The 16,990-nt window shown below is 32.9% G+C and overlaps 1 protein-coding gene across 10 annotated transcripts in view; it reads left to right on the top strand.

Moving 5' to 3' along the window:
- Pde1c (Phosphodiesterase 1c) overlaps positions 1-16,990 on the top strand; it is a 519,661-nt gene that overhangs the window by 216,574 nt on the left and 286,097 nt on the right. For 2 of the 10 annotated variants that reach the window (XM_076136568.1, XM_076136567.1), the window contains exon 1: positions 1,932-2,211. The exons of 4 other annotated variants lie outside the window; for them this stretch is intronic. The gene's annotated coding sequence lies outside the window, so the exon portion shown is untranslated. Of the gene's footprint in view, positions 1-1,931; positions 2,212-16,990 lie in introns of those variants that run through there. 4 more of the 10 variants (XM_076136578.1, XM_076136576.1, XM_076136574.1 and 1 more) reach the window with 3 other exon arrangements.

Below are 16,990 nucleotides of genomic sequence, written 5' to 3'. Positions count from 1 at the left end.
AACTGTAATGTAATATCAGTGTCTGTTTTGGAGTATCAAAGCAGCAAAGTTCCAATGAATTCAACAAATTAACGTATAGAGTTTACTAAACAAACTAATGTCTTATTTTTATGTCACAATAAAATTGACAAATGGTAACACTTTAAAAAATCCTAATTACAAATAACGTGAAACATAAAAACTTTTAACATATTGTCATGTATACATACGACAATAAAAGGCAAAGTTTAACACGTCTGCTCATAAAACAGAAACAAGCGAAAAACAGAATAACGGACTAATTTTCATTAACGAAACACCTCACGGGTGAAAAATGTTGAAATTAAGGGTTGGACCACATTTGTCTGCACGGATTCGGAATTTTTCTTCACTTAATTTTTCAGAGGTACAAAATCATAGAACGAGGAACGAAGATTACCGATCACCTGGAAAATTCCAATATATACATACATTATCAAATCACGCCTGTAGACGGATGTGTATGGAATACACACACGTTTCGCTATTAATTATCAGCCTTAAAAAAGAGAAGCTCAAAAGCTGCCCGACCCAGAGATCGAAGGCCAAACCTCATAATCAGCAGTCGTATACACTACCACCTAGGCCAAAAGCAGTAGAGTCGACATAAGCTTTACATTTTTCTCGTCTTAGAGTAGAACGTAAAAAAATGATGTAACAGTGCGATTGACAGACGTGGTCCAACCTTTAAACGACTAAAGTATCCAGGAAAACGATTAAATTACCACAACGCGGGAAAGGCGAATGGTTGCAATAAAGCAGTATTATGATACCCCACTCAAATCTTAGCCATTAGGGAAGAGGTTTTATTAACTAGTGTACACGAACTTAAGAGCTTTTCAATTTGAAGCCACTTGATGGGAGTGAGCTAAGAATAGAACGTTCTGGATTGTGGGGCTCTACGCTTGATTAAGTGCGAAGTATGGGGAAGATAAAAAAAATTAACATTTGTTTTAGGGTTTGTTTTAAATGTACCTAGTAGGTAGTACGTATTCTATTTATATAGTCTATAAAAGATATAAAGATTTAAAAAAGACTCTAATTGGTTAGACCTAAGTAAAAAAATATCATATTTAAATCGTTTACCCCCGCTTTCTGAGTACATTTAGCGGTAGTTTATCTATTCCATAACGTTTTTTGTATGAGTTTAAACGCTATTGAATAGATAAACCATCGCTAAATGTACCTCAGAAACCGGGGGTGAGTCCTTAAATCAAACTTCAGACGCCTGAAATTCCTCTCCGATATTAATAATTTTATTTTTAAATATAAAAATAGACGAAGGAGACACGTCATTAATGTTTTATCAAATTCTCAATTTACATCACAAATGTGTATTATTTATTCACTAAATCTTAAATCAGAAGCCGTTCTTAGTAAAAGTCAATTACAGTATGATAATATCTCTATGGAACTTCAACTCGCAGTGTCATGATAAATTCCTTCCCATTATTACAAACTCCAACTCGGAGCTTCTAGGAACTACTGAAAGTAAATAATTTAGTAAATAACTGTTGTATCAACACAGTTTTATGTGGGATGTAGTTTAAAATTCAAGATATTTTGTTCGATGTCCGTCCGATGTTATTCACGTGTCTGATGTAACAAAATCGTATCGTGCCATTTTATCACAATTTTAATCAGAAAATAGAAAATAATATCGAAGAACTTATTGTTGAATTTTATGTCAAAATAAGGCAAATAGAATGAAAATGCATCATTAAAGAAAATCAAAACCTCGCCGTAACGTGAATATTTAATTGAATTCACTATTAATAAAACTTTTTAAGCAACGATATTTTTTAACATGCAATTTTTAAGTAATATCTCACTCAAAAGAAATCCAAGATTATAAACCACACAAAACATTCTAAGAAAAACTTTTACTCAAACTCAAAAACGAACACAAAACTACATTTTCCGCGAAGTTTACAACATTCTTCAACGTATGTTTATAAGAAAGTATTAAGTGGTGATAATCGTTTAGTTTGTACGAGCGCAATGCAGTTATAGAAGTGTTGGTAGTCCGTATAGTCCGTATGAGACGGAATGTCAGACGCCCCGATAGCGCGCCGCCGTAAGCACGGCTCGTGAGTCTCGCGTTCATTACGTAAACGTTCCGTGGGACCGGTGTTTCAGTGAACATACAGTGAAAGTTTTCAATAACTGTGCATGTGAACAAAAAATGTGAAGGTTTGTGTCTTACAAAAAACTTTTTATTAATTTAAGTGTGTTTAAAATTTTCCAGATGCTACTTGGTATGATTTTTTTATTAAAATGAATGAAACTTTGGTTTTCAACTTATTCGGCTTTTGTATGCAAATTTTTCGGTTTTAATCTCCCACTGTTATTGTATTTGCATTGAACTTTAATGTATGCAAACTAATTTGAATTGAAATGGATTGATTTTGCATATTTGTATGAAGAAATAGATTAAGTTTTCAGTGATTTTTTAGATTAGTCAGGAGGGATTTATAAAATACTTTATTAGTTTTAAGCTTAATTTGGTAAAGAATTATTGAACTTTAATTTAGGTTTGCGTTAAGGTTGTTATATCAACGTAAAAAATTATAAGGTTTTTATCTTACTGAAATATAATAATTCTATTTTACCAATGACTGTTAAAATAAAAAAAATATATTAACACAATTGAAACTTCAAGTAAGTTATTTTTCATATAAAAAAATATAGACATTAATAATGTTTTTGCCAAGTTTTGATTTTCTTTAATTTTACATACACGAATACCTAAAATTTCAGCAATTTTGAGTCAGAATTAAATTACGAAAACAATAAAATTATTGCGTCATAGCCATAAATTAAAAAGTTCCCTTCGCAAGTCGGCTAACTCATATTGCAAAATCGGTAGGCAACACCCCATTTCAGATTTATTTATCGCCAAAACGGTTAGCACATATTTTCTGAGGAATCGAGTCACCAAATATCACTTCAACATACAATTTGAGCGTTATAACATACCAATATGGAAATAAACGAATTTGCAAAGAATTCGACAAAATTGCTTCGAAGGAATTCTATTATCAGATCAAATTTCTTTATCCGACACTCGCACTGCCAACTTTGCCAGTGTTATACTACTGTTTTGATATATTCGTGTGAACCAATAATCGACGAAATTTGTGTTTTGGTCTTATGGTAAGATTTAATACAAAATTGTAGAAGCTAGAACTTTATCAGAATAAGTAGATATATATATTTTTTAATAAATCTTATAATGGAAATTAATCTGAGCGGGGCCCAAAATTAGATTGTTCAATCTTACTGTACTTCACCATGGGAAATAATCAGTTTGCTAAGTTACAGGCTGACCTTAAATATACAGAAAGTACAGAGACATTGGCAATCGCAAATTTTGCGTTTTTTATCAAGACTTTATATAGCGAATGGCGCCAATTTCATGTTTACAAATGACATACGTACATGGCACCACTATTCTCTACTATTCAGTGGTCATTTAGCTATAACTTAGTCGATTTCTTTATCGCTTTGATCGTTTACCGGTCGAGCGAAACACTGTGGAACACTGAGGAAACTATCTTTATGTTTGTAGCCTCTGGTTCATTTGATAAACTTATCAACAACTATCGGATAGTGAAAGCTTTGATAGGTAGAAGTTGTCTTTGAACATAAGTATGACTTGACTGAAGTGCTATCCCTAGTTTTTTTTTCTCTTAATAATAATACAATGATGACTTAATATCGTCATGAGTTACGTTTTTGTTAAGATGTAGAACTAGCTACACTATGTATATCACTATCTTAAGTATTACTCTCCCACTACAATATATTTCAATACAATTTTTATCCAGGTGTATCCCGCAGATTTATTGGTGCAAGCGACACTTTCAGTCGAATAGGCAAAAACTCTTTCAAAACAATAATATTCTGGATTGTCGACTTTTTTAATCGTATTTCAAACTATATTGCTTTTCTGTATAGGTACTCTGTGTTACATTATTGTATACGGCTTTTTATGCATTTTAAGCAGAACGTAAAGTTTCTACTATTCAAAAGCCTTAATTTATTTATTTGCAAATTAAATTGTGAACTTAAATACCTCTGAGGTACAATTTAACATAAAAGAGTACTTTGACCTGAAGTTGGTCGTTCAATTGCATATTGAAATTAGTTCAAACTAGAACGTATTGGCGAAAAACTTGCACAAGAAGAGCGAGAAATTTTGCGAAAATTTGTACTACTTCAAATGTTGCCATTTATTTTATAAAATGACAACGTTCAAACGTCGTTCTGTTATTTTACTCTTTAGTGCAAATGTAAGTACTAGCACAAAGCTTATATCATGAACGCCTGACCTTTGTAACTAACTGGTACAAGAAAATTCCAACATTTTGTCTTTTTACATTTGTAAGACTGCATTTAATTTGTAAATTGAAAACAACAAGAACTCGACTGTACTAACTACTAGAGATACAAACAAAATTGATATCTTATTATATTTTTATATTCGAAAACGAATCTCGAAATGTGTTGCTAAGCGCAAAGCTTAAGAATGACTTAAGCATTTCAGTCTATTGTTTTCGTAAAATTGCCTTCAAAATATGGGATTGATTTTAATGGAGAGAAAAGAAAATTTGTGAGCTTAGCTGCGCGAGTCAGCTAGTTTATTCATCATTAACGCTATTATAAAAACTAAATTTCTGTGATAATCGTACATGTAAATTAATAAACTAAAATTACACCAATAAAGTATTGAGACTACAAGACTAAACATTATATCAGCTAGTAAATAGTCCACGAAATATACCCTAATCTACTTAACTCCAAACAAAAATACCTTCAATACAATTTCCCAACTAAAATTCCATCTATTTAATTACTTATTACGTCAAAGCTCTCGCATTTCCATGAATGATTTCTTCTAGTCAAAAGAGGGGTTCGTATCAGCATCGATCACTATCGGCTGACAGACATAACGACGATGTGATGGATTGAGAAGCTCCTTTTTATCCTATTACTTATAATCTGGAATTATTTTTGTACTACTTTATTTAATGTGGCATATTTTTGTTGTTATTACTTAATGCGTAGTTTGAACTAAGGTAAATACTATTGGATAATGTATATAAGAAACATTTTTTTATAATTATTATTAGTCTCCAACTCGAAATTGGCCAGCGTGGTAGACTCAAGGCCTAAACCTTCCCTCATTGCGAGAGGAGACCATTGCCCAGCAGTGAGACATTAATGGGTTAAATTTATTTATTTATGAGTGTAATATTGCTTTACTATTAGTAAGTAACCAACTGAAATCATCATGTTGCGTAATGTTATATAATTCGACAAAACTATAAACTTAATAATTAATTAGATACCTTCCTGCAAATTGCATCTAAGACTTGTCCTTTCTATTTCATATTGTGAATATTCATTATTCTGTGGCAACTGGCTGTCAACAATCTGTATGTTACACGTGAACAAGTACAATTCACAAAAAACCAAATGACTTATCGCTACTATCACAACACTGGTAAAATAATCAAAATAATGAATCTTAGTAAGACTTGCTAAGAACTCATTGCAATTACCACTTTCAAATTATGCTAATAATAACGTGCTAGTGTAAAAAGATGCCATGCATAAAGGGTGCTTACTGCTTGTGCAGCCTTCACATCATGTAACAAAAGAGGGAAAGCATTGAAAGTTTGTTGTCATAGTTTTCTAGTGAATTTGGACACGGCATACACTCTTAGGTGCCAAATATTGTGTTCTATGAATTGTTTTTGGCAGAGCAGTACCAGAGTAGGTACTGAATAGTATATCATTTTATCCGTTTTTAACCGTAGTTTCGTCCACGTGTAAAAGGGCTTTCGTTTTTTCTCACAATGTAAAAATCTTCAGTAATTTTTTATTTTTATGATTATTAAGTTTTCCAAAGGTTTATCACATTTTCAGACAAATGTTTTGTTATTATTAAGAATTAAAATATTCTTCTTGTAATCATATAATTCGTTTATCACTATTAATTAATTTAGCAAAGCGTTATTTCGTAAATTAAATGCTTGAGTCATCGTAATAGTTTATTAATAAAGAAGACATTTAATACACAACTAATATATTATGTATACTTTATTTTTTTTATTCAAACACTGCGTAACTTAAACAATAGCGCACGCTAAATTTCAACAAAAATCCATGACCCGTAACTAGAAACGGTTTTTATCGAAAAAGCTCTTTTAAAGTACTGCATTCCATGATCTCGGGTCATAAATTTAATCTAGAGTCACTATTTCAAGCCTATACGATTTAGGCCAATATTTCAATACACTCCCAAAAACTTTTCGCTATCCAGTCATTATTCTTTTGATTAATCGTTTTCACGCTGTTTTGAAAAACTGAGCGCTATTTATCTCATTTTAAGAATGAAATGTAATTCTTATTTGGACTTTTATATTAGTATTTATTTTTATAGAATTTCAAGTTATTTTTAATTTAACATTAAATACTGCATCAATTCTTTCAATAAATTCACTGAGAATTTTAAACGATATTTTTTTTATACCCTTAAGTAGGGTTTGAAGTAACTATTTCCATACAGTTTATTTATATGGAAAATTAAATATCACCCGGAGTTCGGTTTTTTTAACCAATACGCAACTACAAGTAACAAGTGTAGAAAATCGCTAATTAACACAGGATTTCGTCATTTACAGTATCTTACATTTTAAAAGCTTGAGTGTTATAATTAAAATACTTGCTTTTATTTATTACTCTTTCAATCTTTATATATATATAATGCTTCTGTAAGTGTGTATGTCATTGAACTTCTCTTAAACGACTGGACCGATTTTGATGAAATTTTTTGTGTGTGTTCAAGGGGATCTGAAAATGGTTTAGATTCACAATTTTGTCCGCTGGACAATGTTTTTTTATTTAATTTTTATGGCAAAACAACGTTTGCGGGGTCAGCTAGTAAACATGTAAAGTTTTAAATTACAGTAGAATAAACTATTCACAGTATTCACAGTCACAACTTTAGTCACTAGTTATAAAGAGAAAGCATAATAGTTAGGCTTACATGTGTCGAATAAATTCCAGCCTTTAGTCTAAAAATAAAACACATAATTTTGTTTGCAAATGGTACCGGTCTTCTGGGGTTTCTCCCTTATTTTAGCGCCCATAAAGAGAGAGATACATTGCCAAAAATAACCGAGGATTAAGGTTTAGTAGCGCCGCAGTGTAAGTTACGTTACGACACAAACATAGGTAGGCTTTGTGGAAACTATTTTAAATGTAAGTTATCTTTATTTGAAGTGAATGTACTGCAGTAGTAGAAAATACCTTGTTGTAGAACTTTGCCTTTTTCCCAAACTACTGTAATTTTCAAGTTATATTTTTCTTTAAAAAAATTGTTTAAAATAAAAATATTAATTGAAAAATAGACTTATGTCACTATTGATATAGTAAAATTAACTGAGACAAACTCCAATTTATATATATGTTGCAAAATTATCTTGCTTAATGCGATGGCGGATGAGCAGTTTGTGTTTCGCCAACATGCGAAAAACATTAATCTTACTTACTTCTTCGCAAAGAACAGTAGCCCGATTCTCAACCACTATCGACTACCGATAACCGGCTATCGAGCTATCGAGAAATTTTGCACGAAAATCTGATCAGCGCGTCTAGCGGGCTTCATAGGAACTATAACTTTTAAGCTCTCGCGTTGCATGTTTAATATAAACTAAGATACGGGAGTAATACATAGTAGGATACGCATTTTACCTTGAAATGCGTAACGTTTTGGCGCAGCTTGCTCTCGTCGTGGTCGAAGGCTGATTTCATAGGAACTATTTAGGCATTACATTTTAAATATCAAACTCTCGATACTCGAAATGACCGACTGTAGAGAATTGCGCTAATATAATATGCAAAAGATTTGTATTCTCGTCCGCATATGGCTCATTGGCGACATTATCTCATCTTTCTTATATTAATTAAGGAAATTAATTAAAGTTTAATTAATATATCATGCACTCATATCATGTTTACGATCATTATCAAAGAATCACGTTCAGGCATTTCTAGATGGTAGAGTGCTGCTTGAAATTACAATCACACGGAGTTGTAAATTATGATGGGACGATAACGTATCGATCGGCTTTTGTTATTGGTTAGTAAACAACCGATTGTTTTTATTCGTGTCACTAACCTCATTTATGCCTGCTTGCTAAAGGAACTGCAAAACTAACAGTAGCCTATCATCAGTTGATGGAACTAGAAGAGTGACTTTTCAAAATAATTTGTACTCGCTGACTATTGCATAAGACTAGGCAGTTTATGTTTGTTATAAAATAGGTAAAAATAATAATAAGTGGGAGAAAATACTGAACTACATATGTGTTTGGGAACACTTTAGTATACGTTATTAATGAAAATATATAGCTAGATCGAAAAATGTATAAGGCTATCCCCAAAATATTGCACTTTACATACCACGGACAGAAATCGTATTTAGAAAGTCCCTAAAAAATCACGCGCTCTTTTATATATAGCTTCAATCTACTGCTAAGATGCTTAGTCTACGAAAGAAAGTCCGAAGTTCATTTGTTCAGTATAATAATCCAAACAGACAAACATACAGGGTTATTCTAAAACAGTTACGTTTATATTTAGCTGCCGTGTAAATAAGCAAGCGAACAGACAGAACATTACAATTTTATTTATATGTATAAATATACAAATAGAATGGAAAAACCCTGTTCGAGTGGTAGAAATACACGTGTTACAGTTTCGTAGGTGGTTTTGTGAATTAAATACAAATAATACAAAGAATTCTGATAAAATCGTTGTTGCCTTCTGTATATTACTCAGAGGTTGCGAAATCAAATGGTAAGCTCTTCCATTAGATTTTGTAACCTCTGAGTTAGTACTGCAGCGCGATTCTGGACAGTCAGTACTATGAAGTCTCGAGATTATGACATTTTAATAGTACTTGAAAAAACATTTCTCTGGTACCCGCTACGGCGCTGATCAAATCTTTCTAAGAAGGTCAAAATAATGCATAATCAAATAAAATGCGTAGAATTATGAAAGTTTCAAATATGTCTCTATGATTTGAATGTCTTACTCTTATTTTACCTTTAGTTTTACCGTCAAGAATTTTGTAAACTTTGTACATTGAACAACTATTTTATTTCTCAACACAACTATAGCTCAGTTCATACAACAAGCTCTTACTAAATTGAACTGTGTAGAGACAATACAGCAAACGCTTAAATCCACCCAGCCGTTTCGAAGTAATCTGCAAGCGGATTGTGTATCGAAGTAATTGAGCAAATTACACAGTGGACTCTGCTGCCCATCTCGGTTAATTCCATCACCCATATAGGAGATCTCATTGCATTAAGAACGAAATATTACACTAGAAGCGAAATTTTCTACAGTTGGTCATTTCAGGTAGCTAGAATTTGATGAGACCACTTTAGAAAAATGGTACAAGCAATGGTACAAATGGTTCAAAATTCTTCCATAGTTGTTCGTCGGTCGGGGTTGATAACGGTAGTTAATCGCCCCTTAGGATCCTGAAATGTGAAAAAATAAAACAATAAATATAAATATTGATGAGCGTCGATGTATAGTCGTCGTTCTCATTGGGTGCAATTTAGATTAATGGCGTATTTTATTTTTAGATGATATGCCTTATGAAACTCCGAAGAAAAATCGGCAAAGGTTATGTGCTTTTGCCGAATTTTCTTCTAAGCTTCATATTATGCGATTAAAAAAATCATTACACAATAAACCATGAATTCTTTGCTTTACCGTCACATAAATTGTTAGTATCGCCAAAGTGATCCATGCCTATCTATCATATTTATTATTCACGCCCTTGTCTGCAAAACATAATATTATTATACTACAGCAAAACCTGTTCAACAATTTACGATATTCTCTATACAGCAAAACACTAACATCTTGTAATCCTAATATTACAAGATACAAAAGTCAACAACACGTACCTTTTTTATAGGCGTGCGAAAATTACGAAATTGTACCTCGACAGACCGTTGGTAGTAATCCCGGATTATGTAGGGCAGTGCTATGAACTGCGACGAAATCTACGATACCGCAAAGGTCGTGATGTAGAGGGATGTATTTGGTTAGGCTGGAGGGTGCATGATTTTAGAAAGTTGCTTTAGTAAGTGGTTTAGAGAGATTTTGTTGAAGCCGTGGTTTGTTTTAGGCAGCTGTTTTTTAGGTTTTGAAAGAATCAAGAGTTTTTATAACTTGTTCTTCTATGTATCCGGTGGCCACGTGAGCTTATTTTTTAAGTTTATAAATCCATCCACAGTAATCTTACAGAGTTTTACTTATATTATTATAGCCACTGAGTGATTACAGCTCAGCAATTCATGAGTATTATGAGATAACAATTTTTGCTATCCCTTTAATTTCCCAGATTTTCAAGCAAGCAAATAAATTTCTTGAGAAAGTATCATAATGAGTAGTAGCGAAATAAACGTGCAATTTGCCTCTCATTAGCACTTAATACAACCATGTCAAACTAAACGCCACTCTACTTTTAGTTTCGAGTTTATCACTGAGCGCATGACGCAAACTTTTTGCTAAACTCACACCAAAAGTTACTGCATAAACATTACAACACAAAAGTTTTTATTAATGTAGCCGTAAAATGGAACCTTCAGGACTGTATGAGTTAATAGATCTTCAAGTACCTCTTCAGGGAAAGATCGAGCTCTTCAAAAGATATGTGGTGGAATTCAGGGAAGTTGTTGAGTTAAGGGTTCAAGGTCAAAAATGTATGTCTTTTGGCTAACGCGATTTTTTCTAACAAGACTACCGTTCAGTTGCTATATTTCTTAGAACTTTAATTATAGACGCTTATGGTAGTGAACATAAAGTTAATTTAAAAAATCAATAATATTTCTTATATGTACAACTTTTTGCTTTACTTTCTGATGGAAAATTTTGAAGACGGTACACGTGCAGTACGACTTCAACTTATCAATCATTTAAAAGTCAGGTACTATCATTATTTTGCTTACTTACGTTTTGGCCAGTACGATTCAGCCCGGCATTGAATTCATTCACATGATCAAACCGTTCCACATGACTGCAGTGAATACGAAATTTCTTACAGAATATTTTTCCCAAGAAACTATTTCAGCCCACGTTCCAAACATAATTCTACTCTGTGGCAATTGGCATATAGAAAACAGAGCCAATTCTCAATGTCCATGGATTTTTTGGCACAAACCAGAAACTTTTGCTTAAAGAAACATTTGTGGGTTGTTTATGCTTGAATGGTCAAGGAAGTCCACAGTGCCAGATACTAAAAAGCCATTTATTTGCACTTCAAAAAGCCCAAAGTGCTTTGTATAACGGTGTTATGTAAGCCAATATTTGGTCAAATATTTGAACCAATATTGGCACCAACTTCAGCAAGTGGAATTATGATGCTGTTCTCAATTGTGGTACAGTCTCTCGCGTCTAGTTTTTGAGTACAAGTAGTCTTTGTTAAACAAACAGTGTTATAAAACTGAGCAAAGAAAAAACAGCAAAACACAAGTAATACCGAATGTCATTCAACCTCGGGAAGATAGTTCTAGCTTAATAAGAAAATAGAAATAAAATAGTACCTACTTTTTACTTATTTTCCCTGTCTCATCAGAATTCATCACAGAGAACTGCATAAGGGATTTTCTTATTATTTTTTGTAATACACTGGATTTTTCCCGCAAGTTTGCTGAAGAGAATTTAGCTATATAAATAAAAGGTCAATGCGCTAGAGGCGTAATGCACCGAAAAAATATTTAAATTACCCCTGACAAACCGTTTTTATTGAAAAAAACTGTTTCACTTCTTTCAATAGTAAAATATACACAGAAACAAATAAACAAGATTCTAGACTTCCATAACTGCATTTTGCTTGTTAGATCAAAATTCCTTTTTCAACGCCACAACACTTTACCGGCTAAAACGTTCATCCAAACGTATTTCTTCATAAATATTTCAGATCAAGAAAGGCCCTGGAACGAATGCTTCGGTAAATCCTAGCGAGGTTGGAGTGAGGACAAGCGGAACATAAAGATCAGAACTGCGATTACAAACTTTCGAGACAATAGTAGAATCGAAATTATTGTCTAAATATTATTTAGTGTTTGACATTTCTGTTTGTGTGTTATGTTTTGTTTCATTTGACATCTAAGGAGTGAATGGGACACGGGATGAATACGAAGAGACAAATTATAACCAAATTATATCTAACTTCAATACAGCAATGCAATAGCTACTCGGCAGTCGATAGTTCATAGTCTTAAATAGTTTGTAAGACCCTTATTTGTATACTATTGCATATTCTGAGCCCCAAATAAGTATCATAACGATTTACGATATATTATTATAGAACTAATCCAATGGCTAAATTGCCGTAAGCTTATTTGGACTCTAACTGCGTCTAATGTCCCATTTAGTCAATGTGCACTTGGCTGTTGCACTCCCGCAGCTTAGCTTAGACATAAATAAGTACTACTTCAGAATTATAACCCTCCATTTTAATTTATTAACCATTATTTGTTTTAATAATAGCTGTTTTGAGTCTATGTGTACTTGGTGTCCGTTGTTCGTGTGTTTGTAAAAGTCCCGAGAAACAAGAGCGATCCTTAGTGAACCATTTGTCTTTTTTCTTAATAAATTGAATACTTATTTTCAAAATTTCACGGTGCATAAAGATGTAATGTGTCTTACAATAAACGCCTTTCGTGAGTACAAGACTATATCATCCCACTATCTACGTGCCCGTCAGATGTGGTTTGCAAACAACTCGATTCATGTTTGATGCTAGCACTTTGTAATTTCGTAGTCTATTTGAGTAACCACTTGAATTCACTTGACCCAATGTTCGGAAGGGACCTCGTATTAAATTCGAAGGGTTAGAAGTCAAGGACGGAGAAAAAATGAAAGGTTCAAAGGGGTAAAGGTTAAGTATTTGAAAGCGAATAAGGGTAGTTCCTATGTCATTTTCAGAAGATAAAAAAATTGTGTGAGACTTAATTGTGATGATTTATGTGACAACGGTATTTTGTGGATGACAGATGTTTTATTTAAAACAAAAAATATAGGTATGGCGTGAGTTTTACAAAAATATATCTTGTGTGATTTTAAATTTATTGAGAGGGTTTTCCTATTTTTGAATAATGGGTTCTTAAATCATTTTGTATATAAGCTCTCTTTGAGGGTACTCTTTTACGACCCGTGTTTAACTGTGAGAGACTTTAATTATTTTCAAATTATTTGAAAGATACCTTTTTGTTAAAAAGTAATAAAAATACCTTTTTGTATATTTCTAAAACATTGTGTGCAAAAATATTTGTAACGTTCTATAACCCTGGAACCTAACCTTAATATAACTCAAAAACCCTAACGATTTATACGAAAATAAATGTATATTCCTTGCAAAAATCCTTTCTATCACGTATTTAATATATTTCACGTGTAACATTATGTGTTGAAATATATCTGGAACATAATTAATTGTCGTGGATGAGTAAGTGACATGTATTGAGTGTCTACAGATCATTAACTGTCGTGACTCGGACAAAATGTATGTAGGCTTAGATTACGTTGTCATTTATTATGTACTTGAGTGGTATATAGTATATTATGATACTTGTAGATAAATTATATTTTTATGAAACGGCTACTTATTAGATTTATTTTGTATTCCCATATTCGTATTTAGTCCGGGACCCGCAATTGGCTAGCGTGGTGGCCTCAATCTCTATCCCTACCTCATTACGGGAGGAGACTCTTGCCCAGCAGTGGGACATTAATGAGTCCATTATTATTCCCATATTATTAAAATTTGTGACTCTACATGAGATGCTATTCAAAACTAAAGTAACGATTCACAATTAAAATGATTTTATTATATTCTTTTCATAAGCTGTTTTGGTGTGTTCATAAATATATCTAAACATAATTTATTGACCACATATACGCTGTATGCTAATATAAATATAGCTTGAACTATTATGACATGTGCAATATGAATCTCATTACATTTTCTATTCAACTCAGGCAATGAATCTTTTAAACAAATGGAAATTCTACTATTAGTTCTTTCCCGGGAAGAGTCTACAGCCAACTATCTCAAAATACATTGTTGCGTTTTCAAACAATTTAACTGTTTCTATTATATAAAAGCCATTGTTAATTCGAATAATTCCAGAAATGCGACCAGTTTGCCCGTTAATATTGTTCTAAAGAGGTAAATTACTCAATTCAACCTCTTTTGTACAACTGGCGACTAACTTATTTATGGTGTTCTTTGTGCGTTTAATTCAATGCAGTAGCCAAAATTTAATAGCAGTTTATGCTAATGAATTGCATTGCGCTTAGAGAAAATATGTGATGTTATATATAATTTAATTTATATATAATACTATTGGTTACGGCTATTATTCTCTTTATTTTCCTAAGGAAACCCTAACATGGCTAAGCTTCTGTTAACAATATTAAAAAAAATCGGTACAGACTTTTAACGTACATCCAAATTAGGGAACTGGTTAGCTCTAATACTTATAAGGGTAACTCATACGTGGAATATCCGAGGCAAAGGTTGCTTAACTAAGCGAGTTCTATTACTTTATGGTGAAGTATAATTTCATTTTATTTTCGTTTCTTTAGATCAAATTGACAAATAAAAGCTTTGAAAAAAGAAATATATATCCAATTATTTTCTATTTTCAACTAAAACCACACTTAAAGTCTATTGATATTCGATTTAAAATTTCGTATTTTCTGTGTCACATTACTTTACTACAAGATTTCAACTGTTAGTGCTCATTCACGTTGACTCGCGGGCGCGGTGGCGGGCGCGGTCGCGAAATATCAAACATATGGCGATGTACCGAAGTGTTCACGTACAAACCGTTCGCGCGGTCTAAGTTGCGGGCGAGCTAGCGGCGTCGCGCGCGGCCCGCGTGGCGCGCTCGCGGCAATATCAAACGCGTGAAGATGTTCGTGTGTGTTCACGTCGAACTAGCGGTGGCGGGCGCGATTCACTCGCGATGTCAAGTAAGATCAACCAGTTTGAGCCAGTTTGAGCCAAGCGCCCGCCTGGCGGCCAACGTGAACACAAATCGCCACGTCCCCGCGCTCGCGACCGCCACCGCGCCCGCGAGTTCCAACGTGAACAAGCACTTACAACAATTTCTGAAAGGCAATGTAATACGAAAAGATCAGAGTTTCCGTATCGAAATCTTTTTAATTTAGGTTACAGCTTTGTTACTATCCTTTTCATCAGTTTTATTGCAGCCAATGTGCTAAATGGATAGTCTATTGCTTCCAGACGTATTAAATCGGGTCAGAGCCCATTCGTCCCCTAAAATTCGTCCCCTAGTATAAAAGTTGTAGATTCGGCCCCTACATAGGTGCCCATTGGTCTCCTGGTAGGGGACCAATTAATATTTTAATAAAAAATATTATTTTTAAGGTACCCATTCGTCCCCTCCAATATATATACAATATAAGTTAGAGATTCGGCACCTATTCAGGTGCCTATTGGTCCCCTGAGTTAAAATTAGCTATATTTTACATAAGAAACGGTTAACATAATACACTTGTGCACAGTTTTTTAACGGAAAATGAAGCGAGAATAAATCGCATAATTAGCCAATTTTTTGAAAATCAGATTTCACTAGGCCACTGCATGGAAAAGCTACGCATATATTATTAATTTAAAATGAAAAAACAAATATAAGATTAGTTTTGTACTAAAATAATGTTGATTTGTTTAATCTTCAATAATTATTGTGATTTTAGTCATTTTTTGTTATTGTAGTTATAGTTTGTTAGATTTAAGTTATTATGATTTTGCATGTAGTTGGTAAATATACAAAAAATACGGTGATTTTAGCCAATTTTTATGTAGGTTACTTCTAGTAACAATTTATTAGATTTAAGTTACACGTATACATGTACTTATATTAGAAGAATGAATAAAAATAAATATTCTTCAGGGGACGAATGGGCCCCTCAAAAGTTCCAGGGGACGAGTGGGCACAGGGTGCGAATCTTAGGGGACGAATGGGCTCTGACCCATTAAATCTGCCGCCCATACTATTTATAGGTCTTATAATCTGGCTGTAAACCTAATCCCGCTTTTTATTGTAATGTGAACATTTTATTTAGGAAAGAGGCATTTTGTTTGGTACTTTTTATTAAGAAGAACTTAATTGGTATAGAAACATACATTTTGAAATCGAAGTGCACTAAAAATTGTAAGAAAAATTAGCGCTAATAGATATTGCAGTAAAAATACTAAACGTATGAAACCATAAATCTTTTGGAGCCGATTGTGGAAATAGAACGTAATTAGGGTATCATTATTTATTATATTCCGGTATAGTAAGATATTTGAAACAATTCAATTAATGGATCATTAAAAATCTATAAAAATTAAAAATATAATAACTCATTTAAGCATTCCATAAAAGGCAGTCTAAAGTCCATCATTAAATAAGTAACATCTGGATGACTAGAAAAAGCATCTGCCTTTATTTGTGACCGAAATAATCCTCAGAATAAAACCTTTGTAACCACTTTTACGTGAATTGGTAATTAAAGTTATAGCTCTGTGGGACACTGGCGGAGTTTACTGTCAACCGTCTTAGGCTTTTATTCCTTTCTTTTTGTCTGGAATTGCGTGGTACAGTTATAGGTCTGGACCGTTTTTGGTACCATTTTGTAGGTATACGTAAGATACCTAATAGTAAATATGTACTCAAGGTTGGTCTATTAGAAGGATGCTCACTAATACTTGAGTCTTCGTGACAATATAGACATATTGTATTTTGTTTTAAATAGAAGTAACTTAATACCATAAAAACTACTTCTAATTTTGAAGGTATATAAGTATTATGTGTATCAATGTAAGCAACACTTATCAAAGCAACATATAAATGTGTGT

The sequence above is a fragment of the Anticarsia gemmatalis genome, chromosome 3 (genome assembly GCF_050436995.1).
Source record: "Anticarsia gemmatalis isolate Benzon Research Colony breed Stoneville strain chromosome 3, ilAntGemm2 primary, whole genome shotgun sequence".
Lineage (NCBI taxonomy): Eukaryota > Metazoa > Arthropoda > Insecta > Lepidoptera > Erebidae > Anticarsia > Anticarsia gemmatalis.
This window is presented reverse-complemented; position numbering and strand designations above follow the sequence as displayed.